Below are 17,487 nucleotides of genomic sequence, written 5' to 3' on the forward strand. Positions count from 1 at the left end.
TCTCTCTCGCGTCAAGTGAATCTCTTTCTCACAAACGTTAACCGGCACTTTTTTCCACTCTCCTTCTCTCGCGTTCGTCACCGATCTCACGCATTCATGCCGGACACCTCCGGTCTCGCACTTCACCGTACGTAGAACCGACAGTTTTTTTTTCGGGACAACAGCTGACATCGGTGGTGGTGTGTGTTTTTTAATCAGACAAGATCACACGCAGGATTTGTTTTGTGCCCTGTCTGATCCTTATTTCGAATGTGTTACCAAGAATGTGTAGTAGGTTAGTAGGTACACAGTTGAATCAAATAGAACTAATGTCAGAATAGTAATAGTGTATAAATGTATTTGCTACTAGAGAAAGGAGTCAAAACTGAACTGTACTTACGTTGCTCAATTACGAAATCAGTCCAGCTAGCATCTTGTTGGTGCAGCTAAACGAAAGGAAAAGGTTAAACATTATGTCTACACTGTATGGTGAGCGAAACCTGAAAGGAGCGCTGTGCCGTACCGGCTCCATCAAGTTCGGTAAGCAAATATGCTTTACTAACTGTTTCTCAAAACACAGGTGCACACGGTGTTTTCACGCAAGCGCTATTTTTCTTTACCAAAGACAAACAAACGAAACAGTTCAGTTTTGTCTTCCGCGCATTGCTGACTAGGAGGAAATGAGTTGAATGACTTTTTTTGTTGCAGTTTGTACGCGCTAATACGGACCCGTGAGAAAAAAGGTATACCACAAGGACTTTGGGCGGTTTGTGAAAAAATGGAGGCCAGATATATGGTAGACGCATCGTAGTAGGTCGGTCCGTCTGGAAAAAAGGTTGATCCAGTCTGGAGACTGTCAGAACGCCTATGTACTACATAATATAAAGGAGTAGATATTGGTTCGGTTTTTGGATTTCTTAATAGGAAGTGCTCTATAAAGTTATCAAAACTTACCTAGTCACGTCCCAACCATGGCTCAAAATTTGCAAAAATCACAAAAAACTTTGGAATGTTAACGAACATCATGTATGTGATTCTTTTCAACTTTTTCTTCGATTGTTTTATAAAAAAAATCCGGTAGCCATAAAGTTATGTAGCACACTGTACAAAAAGGGATGAAAAATTACTTCCAAAAAACATCGCTAACGATAATGAGCATAAACTTCTTATAAAATCATACTTCATAAAAAAACATTCATGGAGTTAGTTGGGTTATGAATTAAATTCTTTAAATAACAAAACTAATTAAGATAAAGTATCTTAACATAAACACTTATATAGCTCCTTGGCAAGGATTTTTTGTCAAAGCATGTACGTTGGTTAGGAAAAAAATTGCATTGTTGCGGTTAGAAACATGTCCTCACGTGTAGAAAACGCCTCCGCCTGACTCGCAGATTGAACACGTTTTGCAAATAAACATGAATTACGTAGCATAAAGCTTTGCCAATTGATTTTTTTCTACCGATTCCAACAACCATAACTTAAAGAAAGGCGAATTAAGCGCAAATTTAAGATAAATTAGAGTTGGAAAACTTTCACCAATGGGAGAGGGGATCTTTCCGCCATTCTTGACCTAGCGCAACCAGGGCGCTGGGGGTGTGTGCGAATCAGCTGTTAGACGCCGTGTCGAAGATAGCTAGAAAAGCTATCTAATTGGCGCTCCCCGGCTGTTCCTAACATGCGTTAACTAAAGAGTGGCCTAACTTTTGATTTCTTTCCATCTTTCTTCCCCAGTTTCGATTTCTTGCGCTCCGTGTATCGTTTGTCGTGTTGAAGATCGCCGATCTTCGTTGCGATTTCGATGTCGATGTGTACTCTTTTTTTAATGACAGAGAGCACATTCAATTAGCGATCGTTGCTTATCAAAATATAAACCCTAAACCCTCATGTGTGGTTTTGGATGACGGTTAAAGGTGGATTTTAATTGTGGAACTACTTGCGATTATCTCCATCCATGCTAGTTTTTTTCCCCATTTGCTTTCAGTAAATCACGTGTCGCTTTGCTTCTTCGTAAACAACAACATTAGGCAAAAACAAAACCAAAAAAAAAAAAAAACCTATCAGCGTGTGGCTCTGCGGAGGCGTGAAAGCGTAGCTCTTGCTGTTAGCCCACTATTTTGCGCTCTGATTCACATTATTTTAATGTTTCATGTCTATTTTTCCTTCCTTTTCTACTGTTGCGCGTACCATTTGGGGGCCGTTGTGTTTGACTGTTTGACTGTGCTTCTCTGGCGAAGGGCTGTACGCACGGTTGCAGGAGTGAATGTGCGAGGGTTAGTATAAATGAAGTTGGTGGGGGGGGCTTTGAAAGAAGCGTGAACAACCGTAACAGTATATTTAAATAGTGAGTATATGTGTGCGTTTCTGTTGTTGTTGTTTTTTTGCAATTCCCCTTTTTTTGTTGCGAACACGCTCGATGCTTTCGGAGTTGATTGATGCGGTTGGCTGCAGATGCGATTGCACCGTGGGGTGAACACTGTTTTTAACTCACCTCTTCTGTGCAAGAACGTTTATAAAATACAAAAAAAGATGTGAAATATTGTTGATTTTGTAAGAATTCGAGCATAAAAACATATGTTTTACATTTTTCCCAAATTCTAGCTTTGAAATATTCTAATAAAAAAATTTTCCCTCATTTACCAAATAAATTGCCATCTTCATTAAGTGCTTGCTCGAAACAGGTTGCATTCTATATAATAAAAAAGAGAAAAAATAAAAGCTTAACTCCCACTGCACTCCGTTTGAATGGGTTTACGGTCGGTTAGAAGATGCACTGCACGATGAGCTCCGGGAGCTTTTGTTCAGCAGCGGATCCCGTGCCGCGACCGCGACTCCATTTACTCCGCGCATGCACTTCACTTCACAAGCGCAACGATGCAGTTTGCTTTTAGCCACGCTTTGCTTCCCAACAATCGGAACGCATCGGAAGCGAGCATTAAGCGGTGGCGTTCATTATGATTAACATTTCTAATTTATGCTGGCCACCGAATGATGGTTATGGTAGGTGCATCTGGTCAGCCGTCGCATAGTTTAGTTCATGGTGTACTATTTGGAACATTTCCTGCCTTCTCCGGTGCGGCCCACCGTTGGGTTCCGTTGGGGATTTTTTTTTATAATTGTAGCAAACGCTACCCCAGCTTGGTCCAGCACCAGCACCATAATTTATGCGGCGGTGTGCATGCGGTCGTTCGGTGCAGATGGGTTCACGAGATGTCATTGTCGTGGTCGTGGTGTAACTTTGGTCTACCTTTTTTCCGGTTTGCATCGTGGATCATGTGCAGGCGCCGGCGAAGCAATTTTGTGAGTAGGTGATCGCGACATATTAAATAGGCGAAATGATCGACGGTGCATTCCGCGTTATATGTGTGGGCCATTTGTCGGAGTCGAAGATATGAGTCATCGAAAGCAAGAATTGTTTATTTTCTGAGTTCTGTTTTTTTTGTTAATCTTTCTTTTTTAGTTTGTTTTTCCTTTCTTTTGCATCATGTTACATCTTTACATCTTTAAGTTTTTTTTTCAATTGCTTCTCTCTTCTTCTATTTGTTATTGTTTATTCTCTTTTTTCTTCTTCTTCTTCGAGTATCCTTCCTATTATTCTTTATTGTCCTACGTTATATTACATTATTATCCTTCTTTGTAACCTATGAGAGTCATACTTAAAATTCCCCAAGTCACACAAGCTAGACTTCATTTTGACTTTAAATTCATGCGCAAAATTTTATTAGAAGTGTAGCTGGTTTTTTCATGAATTTTAATAATATAGCTATTTTTTGCCATGGTTTCGCCACAATTTATGCTTTTTCGACAACGCAAAGTTATATCTCGTGATAAATGGTGGATTGTTTAATAATTTAATTTCTTTCCCTTTTTCGTTGCAAATTTCTTCACACTATTTCTTTGTATCTTGCGACCATTTGTACAAAGTCTTTTGTCATGTTTTGTTTTCCTTTTTATTTCAGTCAGTTGAAGTTGTGACTCCATTAATATCCTGTCTTTTGTCTTTGTCTTCTCAACAATTTCTCTGTTCATACATATTTGTCCAAGAAGTTCTTGTTTTTCTTGCTTGTTTTCTATCAAACACTATTCTTCTCCTTCGTATTTGACAAAAACGTTTTGTTCAAAGATATGAAATAGTTCATCAAAGAAGGTCAAATTTGTTTCACCGCTTATCACCGCTACGTTGCTATAAAAAGAGTGTGACATATTTTGCGTAAACGGATGTAAACAAACGGCACATCATACCAACGCCGGTACGCGAAGCTGCAAATAATGTTTAAAAAAGACATAAACAAACCTCGTTCGGTTGCAAGGCTCAACCAGACCCCATTGAAGCTGACATGCTTGGAGTGCATTTATTATTTAGATTAAACGGTAAGGTTAAGCATCAAGTCGATGTTTCTTTTGCTGCAGAAATTGGGTCACTTCGGCAACACTGCTGTTTATTTTCCGTTAATCCATGCTGCGTTTGAACAGTACGCATATTGAATCCATTTTTTTCGAAGCTTACAAAAAAAAACAACGAAGCGTAACTTTTTTTTTCTCAGGCCCATTGCCAGAAGCGTCGTGTGTCGTGAGGAAAATTGGATGATGAGCGGGGGGAGGTTATAAAAATCAGCGACACAACGGTACGACAAGACACCACCAGCGGCATTAGCTTTCACGATCAGCTAAATATCGATACACATCGGGTGGATTTCTTTTTCTTTTGTTGCTCAACTTCGTATGTTTTGTTCGTTTCTGTTCCTAGTTGTACTTTTTTTTTTAAATCAATTTCCTTACAGCTTGAATCAAATTAAATTTGATCCATCGCTAATTGATTGTTCAAATCAATTTTCGTTAAGATCATCTGATTCGGTTGCGTTAAAGAGATTTCTCTTGTTGCGACGAGAACGAACGAGAAATGAAGCAAAACCGACAAAAAAGCGAACTAGAAAACACAAACCTTCGCTTGTGGCTTTAGCTGATGATTTGTGTGAAAAGTTGCGGCCGAAGTAAACATTTAAAAGCTGCCGAAAAAAAGAAACTAAAATGCAAAAGCATAACGAGAAAAATTGTTTGAACATTTCGGAACATTTAGTTTTATAAAACAAATCAAAGATCATTCGTTTGTACATTGTAGTTTGGTAGAACAACACGGAGTTTGCCAATTTGCTGCATGGGTCAACTAGGTTAAATAGATTGCTCATGGTCAGAATTAAGTAGACGCCACGTTTGCCCTATTCTCGCTGGACTGTCGCGTTTCAGTAGGTTGTACGTTCTTTGACCTAAAATCGGCAACATTACGATGTCAAGGTTTCATGCGTTAATTGTAGCCAATCTTCACAAGGATTTGGTTACGGACTAGAACTGATTTCACCGCTTATATTCTCTTTCTCCAGCTCCGGTGAAACCCATTAACGGATGTGGATAACAGGAGTCACAGAGCAGGTTCTGTTATACAAATGTATGCTAAGTTAAAGTGGGTAAAGGGACCCCGAAAAAAAAGCAGTGCCTTACTTACAATGGATCACTGTGATCACTGTCTGATATCACCCGTGCCTTAGTGATATCGGCACCAGCTTTCAACCCTTCGTCCTTTGGCCTCAAAATTATAGGGGAAGATCCCCCATTTGAGATTTTCTCAAACAAGTTCATTCAGACACTGAAACTTTGAGGATTCCAGCTAGAATTAGTGTTGGGTCGTGAGCGAAGGAGCTACCTCAACAGCTCAGCTCATCCAACTGAGCGAACTAAGTGTACCCAGAGCAGAAAAATTGGCAACTCAAAGATCAAACGAGCGCGTCGAGCGGTTGAGCGCATCAAGTGTATTGATCATGTCGAGCGCGTCGAGCGATGGAGCTCAAACAGGGCATTGAAATTTATACAAAATTGAACGAGTTGAACGTCTAACAAAATTTCTTTTAACTTTAATACATCGCATACAACTATGCTCATCGTTCTCCGTGCTGAGCGCGAGCGGTTAACTCAGCTCAATCAAATGAGCTACTTGACCCAACACTAGCTTAGCACATTGTGGACATAGCGTCAGGATTGGTAGTCGTCGCTAACGTCCTGATGAACTCCAGTGATTTCTTGGAATGATGTGACTAAGGTTTAGATACAGACTTAAAAAGCACTTCCTCCTTCTTATAATGCTACTTAATGTAGTCGTCATCTTCCGGAAGACATTTTGTATATTCATCCCAAATCTCTGTAAGTCGTGTAACTGCGAAGAAATGACGAGGTCATTCTGTCCACTTTTTACAGATCTTCTGCTGCAAAGCTCAAGCTGCAATTCGAAGCTCAATCTTTTTTCCTGAAGTTAGAATATATTATTAACACCAGGTCTGCTATATCCTGCTGAGAAACCGTAGTGCTTCGGGATGTAAAATTGATTCCCCTGCAGTGGAGTCCAAACAACTACATCCACAGTAGTAGATACAAATTCACCTGTAACGTTGTTAAACTTTGTCCGAGTACAATATAAAACTTACAATAGACGATGCATAACTGGATTCCTTTGTAGGTGGCGAGGAATTCGTGTGAAAATCACTAAAGTAAGGACATTTTTGAATGGAAACGTTATTATTGTGTGTTACCCTAATCCGCGGGAACATATTCTATTACTTAGCATTAGTTGTGGACTGTTTGTACTTATTTTTGTTTTTGTTGCAACTGATATTTCGTTCACTTTCCTGCCGAACTGAGCATAACGAAGGACAAATTTGAACAATCTTTTTTTTTTGTTTTCCTTTCCTATCCTTGCGTTTGTATACGACGTGTTTGTATATGTTATTCGCACGTCATTTTTATCTGATTGTGCCCTGACATGGAAATCATGTTGTGTCATGTCATCCTTACACGCCAGAGTAATAATTTGCCTGGTAGGCAGCCACTCCTTTACGCTATGCTAGACACGCTCCCGTCGCAAGGGCTAGCCTCTTCAACGTACAGCTTTAATGCACGGCTCTATTTTTTATGTCGTTGACGTTGTAGTTGCACGGCGCACGGCAGATCTGTTAAACGTGTGATCCATTCTGCTACTTCAAATGCGTTTTAAAATCACGATAACAGTCCCACGGCACAGGTCAACATAAACGTCATTCTTTGTAATGCGCGGGAAAAGCTAGCGGCACGAGCTAGCAGGCATGAAGGGTGGCTTCTAATAATTTTCATTTTCCTCCCTCTTTGTCGTTGTATTTTACCGTAATGGCCGACAATTATGATGTTTCAACCGGTCGCTAGAACTGAACCAAAAAAGCACACACCAACATTTTAAACGACTTTCATGAAATTCTTGTTCGCTTTGCATGAGCTTTAGCGTGTGGCAACGTGGGCAAACAGAGAGAAAATTGAAATTAAAATCAAAAGAAAAATTCGGAAATAATTGCCCCATCTCATCTGTCCGGTGTATATGTCTCTCCGCCACCACGCATTCCGGCCGCTATCCTTTACAAACACGGGAAGACAAACAACAGTCGCCGGCTGATTATTCATATCCGCTTCACGACGGTTCCGCACAGTCGATTAAATTCCGTGTCGATTAAAGTGTCAAAGAAAACGTTCGCAAGGAAAAGTTTTGGCAGCGAATGACTGTTCAAGTTTTCCACGCCACAGACCGAAACAGGAACGACGAGAGTCGAGGGAGGGGCGCCGCGCGCGTAGATCTTTGAACCACTTTTCCTCTGCGCAAGATCGCCGTTTTGGCGGCATTTTGATGGCAAACAGTAGATAGATGACGAAGCGGTTCTTTTTTTTTTGTTTCCGAAACCGGCGCAAAGGGAAGGTGTCTATTCTTGCGATAGTTTGAACGTTTTCGTTTTTCACCTTCAACATCTTTGCCTTTTTTTTTCTGTTAGTCCACGAGACGGACAGTCTCCGGTTAGCAAGGCGTGAAATTATTTCATTCGTCGGCATCTTTGCTGTTTCATGCTCGCGTTTTTTTCTTAAGGGCAGCATGTTACCCCTGCCTGGACGTCTAAATAATACTCCTAGTTTTGTGCTGTTATAAATAGGCATATTACTGTTTCGGAATTGCGGAAATGTCCAATAGAGCTTTCGGTTTAGTTAGTAAAAACGAACTTACGCATCGGCAAAGGTTTATAACCCTGGTGAAGAACTAAGTTGGTACGCCTTCAGTTCCCTCGCTCATGGGTGCATTGCGTTGTTGGAGTGTTTGACGATTAAACGATGGCATTGTCACACTCCGGTAGTCACAACAACATAAATACATCCACCCTTCTGAGTTCTGAAATGGGTGTTGACGATGTTGGTAAGCCCTTGTACGTGCATACGAGTTCAAGGAGAGCCTAGAACCGTACACGATTAGCTGTGGAAGAAACTGATGGAATACATTATTTTACCGCCGTATAAATAAAATAATTCTGGAAGAAGCTTCTTTTGCTTCTTTCAGATATTACTCATTAAAAATTAACTTTAAAGAGTCCAGAGTGGATATTTAAAAATCGAGTGGCGAGGATTGTATTTGGTTCCGGGCGATGTCCATCGCCAGCTATCCAATAATAGAGGTCTAACGGGTATTGGTTAGTGTATCAAACTCTGATCCATAAGAGTATTCTTGAGCGATAATACACGATTCTCACGGATGAAGATGTTCATTGATAACGCACACGCTGGGCAGATGCACCAAGAACTCCAAGAATTGCCTTGAGAATTAAAACCACTCTATTCTTTAAAGGATTTCAAGAATTCTTCGTTAGAACCCTACAGACATCAAAGATACCAAAGATAAAATTCAAGATGAGAGTGAGATGAGCCCAGAAAGATGAGATGAGAGCAAGGTAGTTTTCTCTGACAGCAAGTTGATATCTGAGATGCTGTGCATATACTTATAGAACAGTATGTCATGAACGCTGGTAAAACATTTATGATATATAGATTACTCAAAATAACACTCGAAAACTATGCCAGGAGGAATTTGATGACTTCCATTAGAATTCCAATATCTGATAGATACTTTGCAAATTCTAGAACCTGTGCTGTGGACCTTCTTGCAGTTTCGATAATTAAATACAATTTGGCAAACGATTCACCCACACGTCCAGAGGGTATCGTCGCGGTGCACACAGCAAAACCCGACGTTGATCCGCATTTGGTATGATCCAAATAAGAAAACGCAAGTTAGGGTTAAATTTGAATTTCCTGTTCTACATTCGACCGGGCCGAAAGCATTTTTGCCCTGTAGGTCAAATGCACACATTTTTCGGGGTGCTCACAATTTCCCATCTTGAGCGGGTGGTTGTGTGAATTTCTCACTTCCTACCCTAGCCGGCCGCAACAATAAGGTTTTCGCTAAATCAGCACAAAAACTGTTGGCCGAAGCAGGTTGCAATGGACGGACCGTGGGTTGCCCAGCGTTCCTTCATTAAGCGAGCCAGAGATAGTTTATTTCCTACCGTCGAACGCATCATCATCTAACGGCTCATCCCAGGCGGGAACCACCCTTAGCGTTTTCGGATCGGAACCCACGAGGTTGTGGTGGTCACTGTCGGTCGGCTAAACTTTTTTAACAATCGGAAATGACTTTAACCTAGTGAAACAGATAGGTAAATTATATCGTACCCTAAATATAGAGGTGGCAATGAAAAGTGAGCACGGTACGGTGAGCACTGCTTGCGGTTGGGAAGTTGAAGGAAATGGTAGTTAAATATGCCGCCGTGCATGTTGGTTTTGAATCCAGAAGGAAAAGAAGGTTAAAAGTGTTGTGAACATTCAGTAACTTCAAGCTTAAGTTTGTTTTGTGAAGTATGGTTGCATCAAAACGGCATATATTAATCTTAATGTTTTTGATGATATTTAACCTATTTAACTTTTAACTTTTTATTTAATTCAAATTTCATTTCCTATAGTACTTTATTTTGATGTTTCATTTTAGAACTTGGTTTATTTGCTCTTGTTGTTACGCATTGCGATCATTACTCTTTTCGTGACTGAGTTATAAGCTTATTATTATAAGCTTCCGTTATATTCTATTTTTTAAAGCAATATTTGGTTTTTGCTCGTAATCGACAATCTTTGTTCGAAATTTTCACTTCACGTTCTCTTTCAATTCATCAACCCTTCCCGTATTCATTATTATACAGATTGTGATTCTGAATGAATTATTCCAATTAGCTTGAATCATATGGCGTTTGCAACATTCGATTCTAATTGCTACTGCAACAAACGATTTCATTAACAAGGTTTTGTGCTTCGAAGATCTCACCTCTTTCACTTGTTAAAGATGATTATAGGGTGCAAATTAAAGATACTTTAAGATGTAATGACATCAAACCCTTCGTACTCAATATTTAACTTCGCACCATCTGGTGTAACGCACTCAAAACAGGTGTAGTTAATGAACTTTTTAAGCTCGAGTATTGTTATTTTTTCCCTCATTAAAATATTTTTTTTAAGCGTAATGTTAAAAATCTCAATATTTATTTAATAAAGTGTTTATATTTTGTCGTTTACTATTTTTCTAAAACATCATGAATGTTTATTCTTAACTCTCACAGTTCCCACGGTCCATATGCTTGTCCCATTCTGCTCTTGTCTTCAGGAAATGTACAAAAAACACAGCCGAGATTCGTGTTCAAACACGTTTGGTTTGCAAATAGCATTCACTCCCCTGCAATGTCAGGGTGCAACCGTCTTAAAATAGGATCAAACTTTGCGACCCTTCCAGTTGGGCATGTCGGGAATATGAGTCCCAAGTCGGAAGCAGGCGTAAAACCCTCCAACACCGAGCCATCGTAGCAACAGATGGATTTGCTTTGTGTATTGGTGGGTGACTAAAAATAGTTTCACCAAATTTTTTTATCGTTATGGTGCTATTATTCAACTATTGTATTGTAACCAAATATTGTTCAATTATATTTTTATCTTTTCTCATAACAATCTTTATCGAATCTTTAAAATCAAGTTTATTATAAAAAACCCGAATGATGAAATTAACAAACGGCATTACATACACAAACTGTCCCCTGTTCAACAGCTGTTTTGTAGACGGCTCTCTGGAATTTCGTCGACGGTTAGCTTCCATCTGACACACGCAACAAATGTTTACTTTTCGTCACACGAATTCGCGATTAAAACATGCAAATAAAACACCAAGTCACCAGTCGCCGCTTCTGTCTCGCGGCCACCTAATGAACGCTATTATTGTCAAGTCTGGCTGGAGGGATGATGCGTTCCATACGCAAGGGTGATCATCAACGCGCATAGGGTGTAACACGCTGGAACATGTTTGAGCTCGCGTTTGTGCCATGTATTAAACCTGTTCGATGTGTGCTATTCAGGAACATTCTTGTCGTATGATCGTGATATTCTATATGAAGAATTACATTTGAATAGAAGCAGTTGTATGTATCAATTGAAAGGCTTGTAAATTAATCAAACAGTGACTGCATCGCTTCCTACAAGTATGCTTGATTGGCCAGGTTCGATAAATTGCTTGTGTTGTTTCACTTTTAACAACCGCGTTCGGTGTTGATCTACGGTCAGATTAGCTGATCGTTTGGTGGACGTAAACTTAATTAACCAACATCGAGTTAAGCTTCATTTGATCTCGTTTCATGTCGCTAGCATCAAATGTTATGTGCAAACTGAAGATGAGATTAGCATAAACCGTACACTATGGGTTAGCAACATTTCCTTTCGTAATTAGCACTTCGCTTTCGCTTTTCCATTTTTGGTACTAAAGTAAAGCACCCTCGTAATGGTTTGAATTTCCTTCTCATGTTGAAGGTAACTTTAATTTAATGTTATGTAAATATCACCACCTGTGCAAATACAATTAGGGAAATTTATATGCACGTAAAATTACATAAATGAACAGTCAATACAAATCATAACAAAAAAATTCCCCAAAAGGGAATTGTAAAGAGAAAGTATTCTTGATTGGCATCGATTGCATTAGAGCATTTGTCCGCTTATTCTATTTATTTTGTATTATTTTTTCTTAATCCAGTGAGACAAATTTCGTTAAATTACCCTTAAAACACCTCTAATTTACCGAGTGATTTAAGGGTAAATTAAGCGAAAATTAGCAGTTCTTAATTGACCCTTTCGAGCAGAGTTTTGAGTATGTTTACATTGGATCTTTGAGGCATGCCGAATTTCCCTTTATTTGCCGCTTAATTAAACAATAAATTAAGGGAAAATTTTTCACTGAGCATGCACCACGAGTAGAGCAAATGTTGTTAAATATTTTAAAACTATATTAAAAGCATGAAGAGCACAAAAAACATTGTTTTATTTGATGTATTTAGGGCCGTCATCACTCTACCTCCATAACACACGAACTAAACCTCCATAACAAAAGTAGTGATGAACCTAGTTTCGAATAAATATCGTTAAAACCATAGCTAATTCTATATAACTTCACATATTATTGTCTTAAACAGTTCGATTCTTTAAAATCAATATTTTCTTTTGGCTTATGAGACTTAATTTTCCTATCAACAGCCTGATAGTACAGATGTGGTAAGCCCGAATCATGACATGTTTAAGACAGGCGCACTATCCTCAGCGATCTTACCTCATTACCTCGCCAAAGGTTCGTCGTCTTAGCACGTCCCAATCTTTTATCTCGGGCTTCGCAATACACTTCCAACAATGATCCATATGCTCCAAAGACACAAAGATGTTATAGCGCTTGTAAACAGTATGAAATGGGTTCTCCAATACGGATTAAACAACCTGGCCGGTGGTATAATTGATTGATACAATTTCCGACGTGTCTTCACAGTTCCATTCCACGGGCCGGCACCGATCCGGGCCCAGATGATCCTACGCTAGATCAAGACGTGAAATGATGCTGCTCTGCTTTTGACGCATGCATGCGGTAGATCCTTACTACCAAAAACTTCCAACCGGCCGGACCTCCGATAGGAGCCGAGAGAATCGTGAATAAATAAATATTAGCTTTTTATTGCTATTACTATATTTTATAGCATTATAAAAAAGTGATTCTGCTGTTTATGGAGCGAAGGTGCTTGATCCGCATACCCCCGGCCGGCCACGATTTCGGAGATCCCGAGTGGTGAACGGTTTGTTTTTCTCCTGTTCCCTTTTCCCTGCCTGTTCTTGTGTGTTTGCGGACGCTTCGCCGCCTGAGTAGGATGCTAGCTCGCCGCGGGTAAGTTGTTTAGTTAGCACGATTATCTGCTTTTTTTCTCTCCACATTTCCCCGACCACCGATGACGATCGGCTTCGTTTCTTCTCTGCGACCTGAGACGGCTGTCGGCTTGGCCAGGCGTGCAGTTAAAGTGTCCCCACAATTTCTCGAAAGAATTTTTATGCGTGACCTATAGGTGTTTCCCGCTTGCATCGGAAATGGGCTCCGGGCCGGCTAGCCCGTCGGTGGTCAATCGATTTTGAACGTGTTGGAAAAAACCAGGAAAGATCAAACCACCGATCGGTGTTGCAATCGGTTGGACGTGTGGATTGTGTGGGGCACTTTGAAGTAAATGGCTTATTCAGATAAGAAGCCTTGTTTTCTCAACGGATGGATGTTTTGTGGAAAGAAGTAGATGATTCTGGAAGCATACTGTATATAAAAACATGGAAAAGAACTGTGTGTTGGTGAAGCGATAAACGATCGTAGCGATGTGATATTTTATTCCGCTGTGACAGTGGAATTCGTCACGTAAACTTTGACACTTTATCCAAATTAAGAAGTTTTTGTTTACGGTTTGTTAAAAGATGTCATTTAATCAAGACATGAAGCTAGTTTTGTGGGAAAAATATCATCTCGTAAAGGTAGAATCAGCTAGCGAGGGCATAAAGGTTGCTGATCAGTAGCTCTGCAAGAATGCCCCGTACAGTGTAATGGTGGAGAATATGGAATTATTGGAATTTATGGCAAAAAAGAAACCCATCAACATTCCGATACGCCCCTAATTTTTCCTCGTTTTTATTTTATACCTTGAAATCTCGTGCAACTTAGTAACGAGGACCTTTACACGGTAGAGTCTCTGCACATGGACGATGCATTTGTCTGCATATTTAATTATTCGTTTTTGTTGTGCCAAGTTGTGTTTCTGAAATATTTTGTTTTTATGACAAAAATGCATTGTTTTTTTTTCAAAATTTCTACATTGTAATACAAAGTATGTTGTAATACAAAGTAAGTTTTGCCATTAATTTTCGCTTTATTAGTTAAGTTGGTAAAAGGAATCTTTATACAAAAAGGTTTAAAAACTTGTTGATGTACATCTCCTTTTTTATCCTTATTAAAACTTTAAGGAACTCGATACACTTTAGATTCTGTTGTGGCAAAAATGTTAACGAACCTATTACCAATAAGCAACGGTTAAAATGTAACATCGATTAATTAGTCACCACTCCATCATTCCTGCAGAAATAAGCTGAAAGCGATGACGGCGCGAAACTTTCCTTTTGTTTGATTTGTTACTGAACATTTTTCAAACTTCTAAAGCGTTGAAATCAGAGCAGTACAAAACGCGGGCCCAATTTGTGTGAATAATCATTTGAAAGCTGCTTGATTCGGTAAGATCTCGCTGATCGTACGTCGGTACGAAACGTCCGCGTAAAAGGCGTGAACCAATTTATATATGACTTAATTTATATGCATCTGATTCGGCGGCACAGAGCTTAAAAAAAAACACACGAACGGTCAAGGTTATTGAGCATTGAAGCTGGTTGTGTTTTTTTTTGGGTTCTTTCTTCTATTAACTCCCAGTGGAAAGAACCCCGCAAGGATGGTGGTTGTGTCGGCGCCATTGTGTTTTTTCTTTTGGTGCAGAAAATAAATTATTCAACCGCAAGAAGCCGCCCGAAAACGAAACGCTCTGCCCCGTTCGTTACCAAACTTTTGCTGGGAAAGAAAGAATTGGCCGGGTAACTGCGCGTTGCAACCGCCGTAAAAGGATGTGCATGAAATGTGAGCGCGTTGCGTGGCGAGCAGTGGAGCAGAGGATACTGCTGGTGCTGCATTCCTTTTAACACCTTTTATGGAAACTGGATTAAATTTGTTCGCCATTCTTGTGAGAGTGCCGAAATGCGAAAAGGTGCAAGAAGTTGTGTTTGTTGGTATGACAATAATACACAACATTGCAAACTACTTTCATGTGCTCTTTCGCTGTTCGGTATTGAAACAATGTTTGGATAATGTATTTATGATCTAACCCTGGAAATTAAACTTTTTCATCCTTTAATCAATCGAAATTTGAAGATGTACAATTGTACACCTCACTTATCTTATGTGATACATCGTATTTAACTCCTTAGAAACTCTTCGACTACGATAAAAATGACTGCGACGAAGAATCGTTGACTTTTAGAGAGATACCTCCAGATATCGAATAAATCTCACAGCAGCTAAAATTTCTTCACAATATTGGACATGAGTGAATATAAAAACCAACTAGTGATAAGGGAGCTACGCGGTCTTGGCCTGCTGCGGGAGTATTCTATACCGCTCACGTTCGAGCGTCGTCGTCAGCCAACCCAATATCCCGGGTATTCTGACGGACGCATCAATTCCGGGCTCACTCAATTTGGGACTACTATACGCCTTCTCTGTCCATGTGGAAGACCTAAACGGACTTTGAGGGTTGGGTTGTCCGGTGTCATTCTCATGACGTGACCAGTCCAACTGGAGCCTGAAGAGTCTATTCGTCGTCGTACACCTCGTAGTGATCGTCATTTCAGTGACCTTTTCTGAGGATCTTCCTTTTTCTAAGAGAGTTTCGTTAGATTTGGACACAGTTCATGTCTGAGAGACACATTTGCCTTCTGGAACTATATAACTTCTGTATAGTCCTAGTTACATTCGTCGTGACATTTGTTTTGAGTAGAGATGTTTCCCCAGACTGTAAATTTTTAGACGAGTTTATTCGTTTTCCATAAGTTTGCTCCAGAGATGCATTCGTTTATTCTCGTCTACATTCGATAATGGACTTGAACTAATGCCAATTTTCACAAATAACAACTTGGAGTACAGGGAATACTTTTCAAATTAGGCATTATCATCCTTAATCTAAAGCTGCAACATTTCCATAAACACTCAACCTCAAGATTAGCTGAAACCCATTGAAGTTCTGCAGACAGTGGGTGTGTCGAGTAACAGAAGAATGTATAAAACTGAAGAGCGGAAAAGAAACGAAATAATAACTTCTCATTTTTCGCAAGTTTTACAAAATAATTATGAACAGCAAATAAGACATTCCAACATTCCTAATAAAAAAATGAAGTTACAAATAAACACTAATCAAATGACAGCACGCACCACAATCCGTTTTTACAATAAGTCACAGTTGGCAAACTTTTTTTTTTCGTTTTTTTTGCTATCGATTATACCAAGATCCTGTTTCAGATTTGTTTTCCGTTTTGGGTTTTCCCGTTGTTTCGAGTTCGTGTGTGGTGTCAATCAAACAATAACCAACAAGCATAACCAACCAACGACCGCTACCAGTTGTGGTTAAAGTTGTGCGGTAATAAATAAAAAGTGACACACACACACAGAAAACTTATGAATTTCGCTGTATATCGTGGGGGAAAAGAGGGCCAAACCCATGAATTCAGCTGTCAGGGTTGCGTAAAAAAAATATGATCCAAGGATAAAACAAACATGCACGACCAGAAAACTCAAGCAAAACAAAAAATGGGGACAAGGATCGAACGGTTCACGGTAATGGGTGACAAGTAATGTTGTGCTGGGGTGTACCACCACCCCTAGGCAGGAAGGGGGCAAAATGTCTGTATTTTCATGTTTCTGATGTAATCGCTTGCTGCTGTAAGTAGCTGTAAGACGCGGTGGCATGAAACTATCGATTTAGCAAAGCAGCCAGATAAAAACAAACAACAAGGCCGTACGGTTTTCGATAGTTCGACCGGGGGGGGGGAGGGTTGATCTATAGAATCTCGCCAAATTCTTAACTCAACGGCGCGAGGCAACACGAAGCACACTTGTGCTGATTCTTGCCGCCGGTTAATGGTGAGCGAACATGCGATTAGCGCCAGCGAAAGTTGCGAAAAATGTGGAACAAATTGGTACGTGAAGCACCGGCATCAGGCTGTGAAAATTTGCCCTCATTTTATGTATTGTACGCTGATTGATTGGTGTTTTTACAGCCGTAACACTATGAGCTACCAGGCAGCTCCACCTCACGGGCGGCCGATGTAATATGCTATTGAAGCCGTAATTTCGGTGGGTGGATTTTAATTTATAAAATCTAATTTGTCACATCCAACCCGCTCGGAAGGCATCGAACCACAGAACAAAAAAAAAATCGCTGACAAGACAAATAACTAAATTTCTAATAAACAGCCATCGAGAGCGAAGCGTAACCCTCCGGGCGCCCTACGCCGTAAGCTGCACTATTGATTGCACCGGTCAACCGTGACCGGTGTTTCAATTTTATTCTGTTGAAAGCCCTCCTTTCGACGGGGATTCGCTCGATGTATTTCAAAGTCAACGGTGGCTTTGTCCTTTTCCACGTGAATTATATGGCACAGCAACCGTGCAATGGTTCCACGTGAGCGGTCGCGTTGACAGAACGT

Source organism: Anopheles marshallii, chromosome 3 (assembly GCF_943734725.1).
Source record: "Anopheles marshallii chromosome 3, idAnoMarsDA_429_01, whole genome shotgun sequence".
NCBI classification, from domain to species: Eukaryota; Metazoa; Arthropoda; class Insecta; order Diptera; family Culicidae; genus Anopheles; species Anopheles marshallii.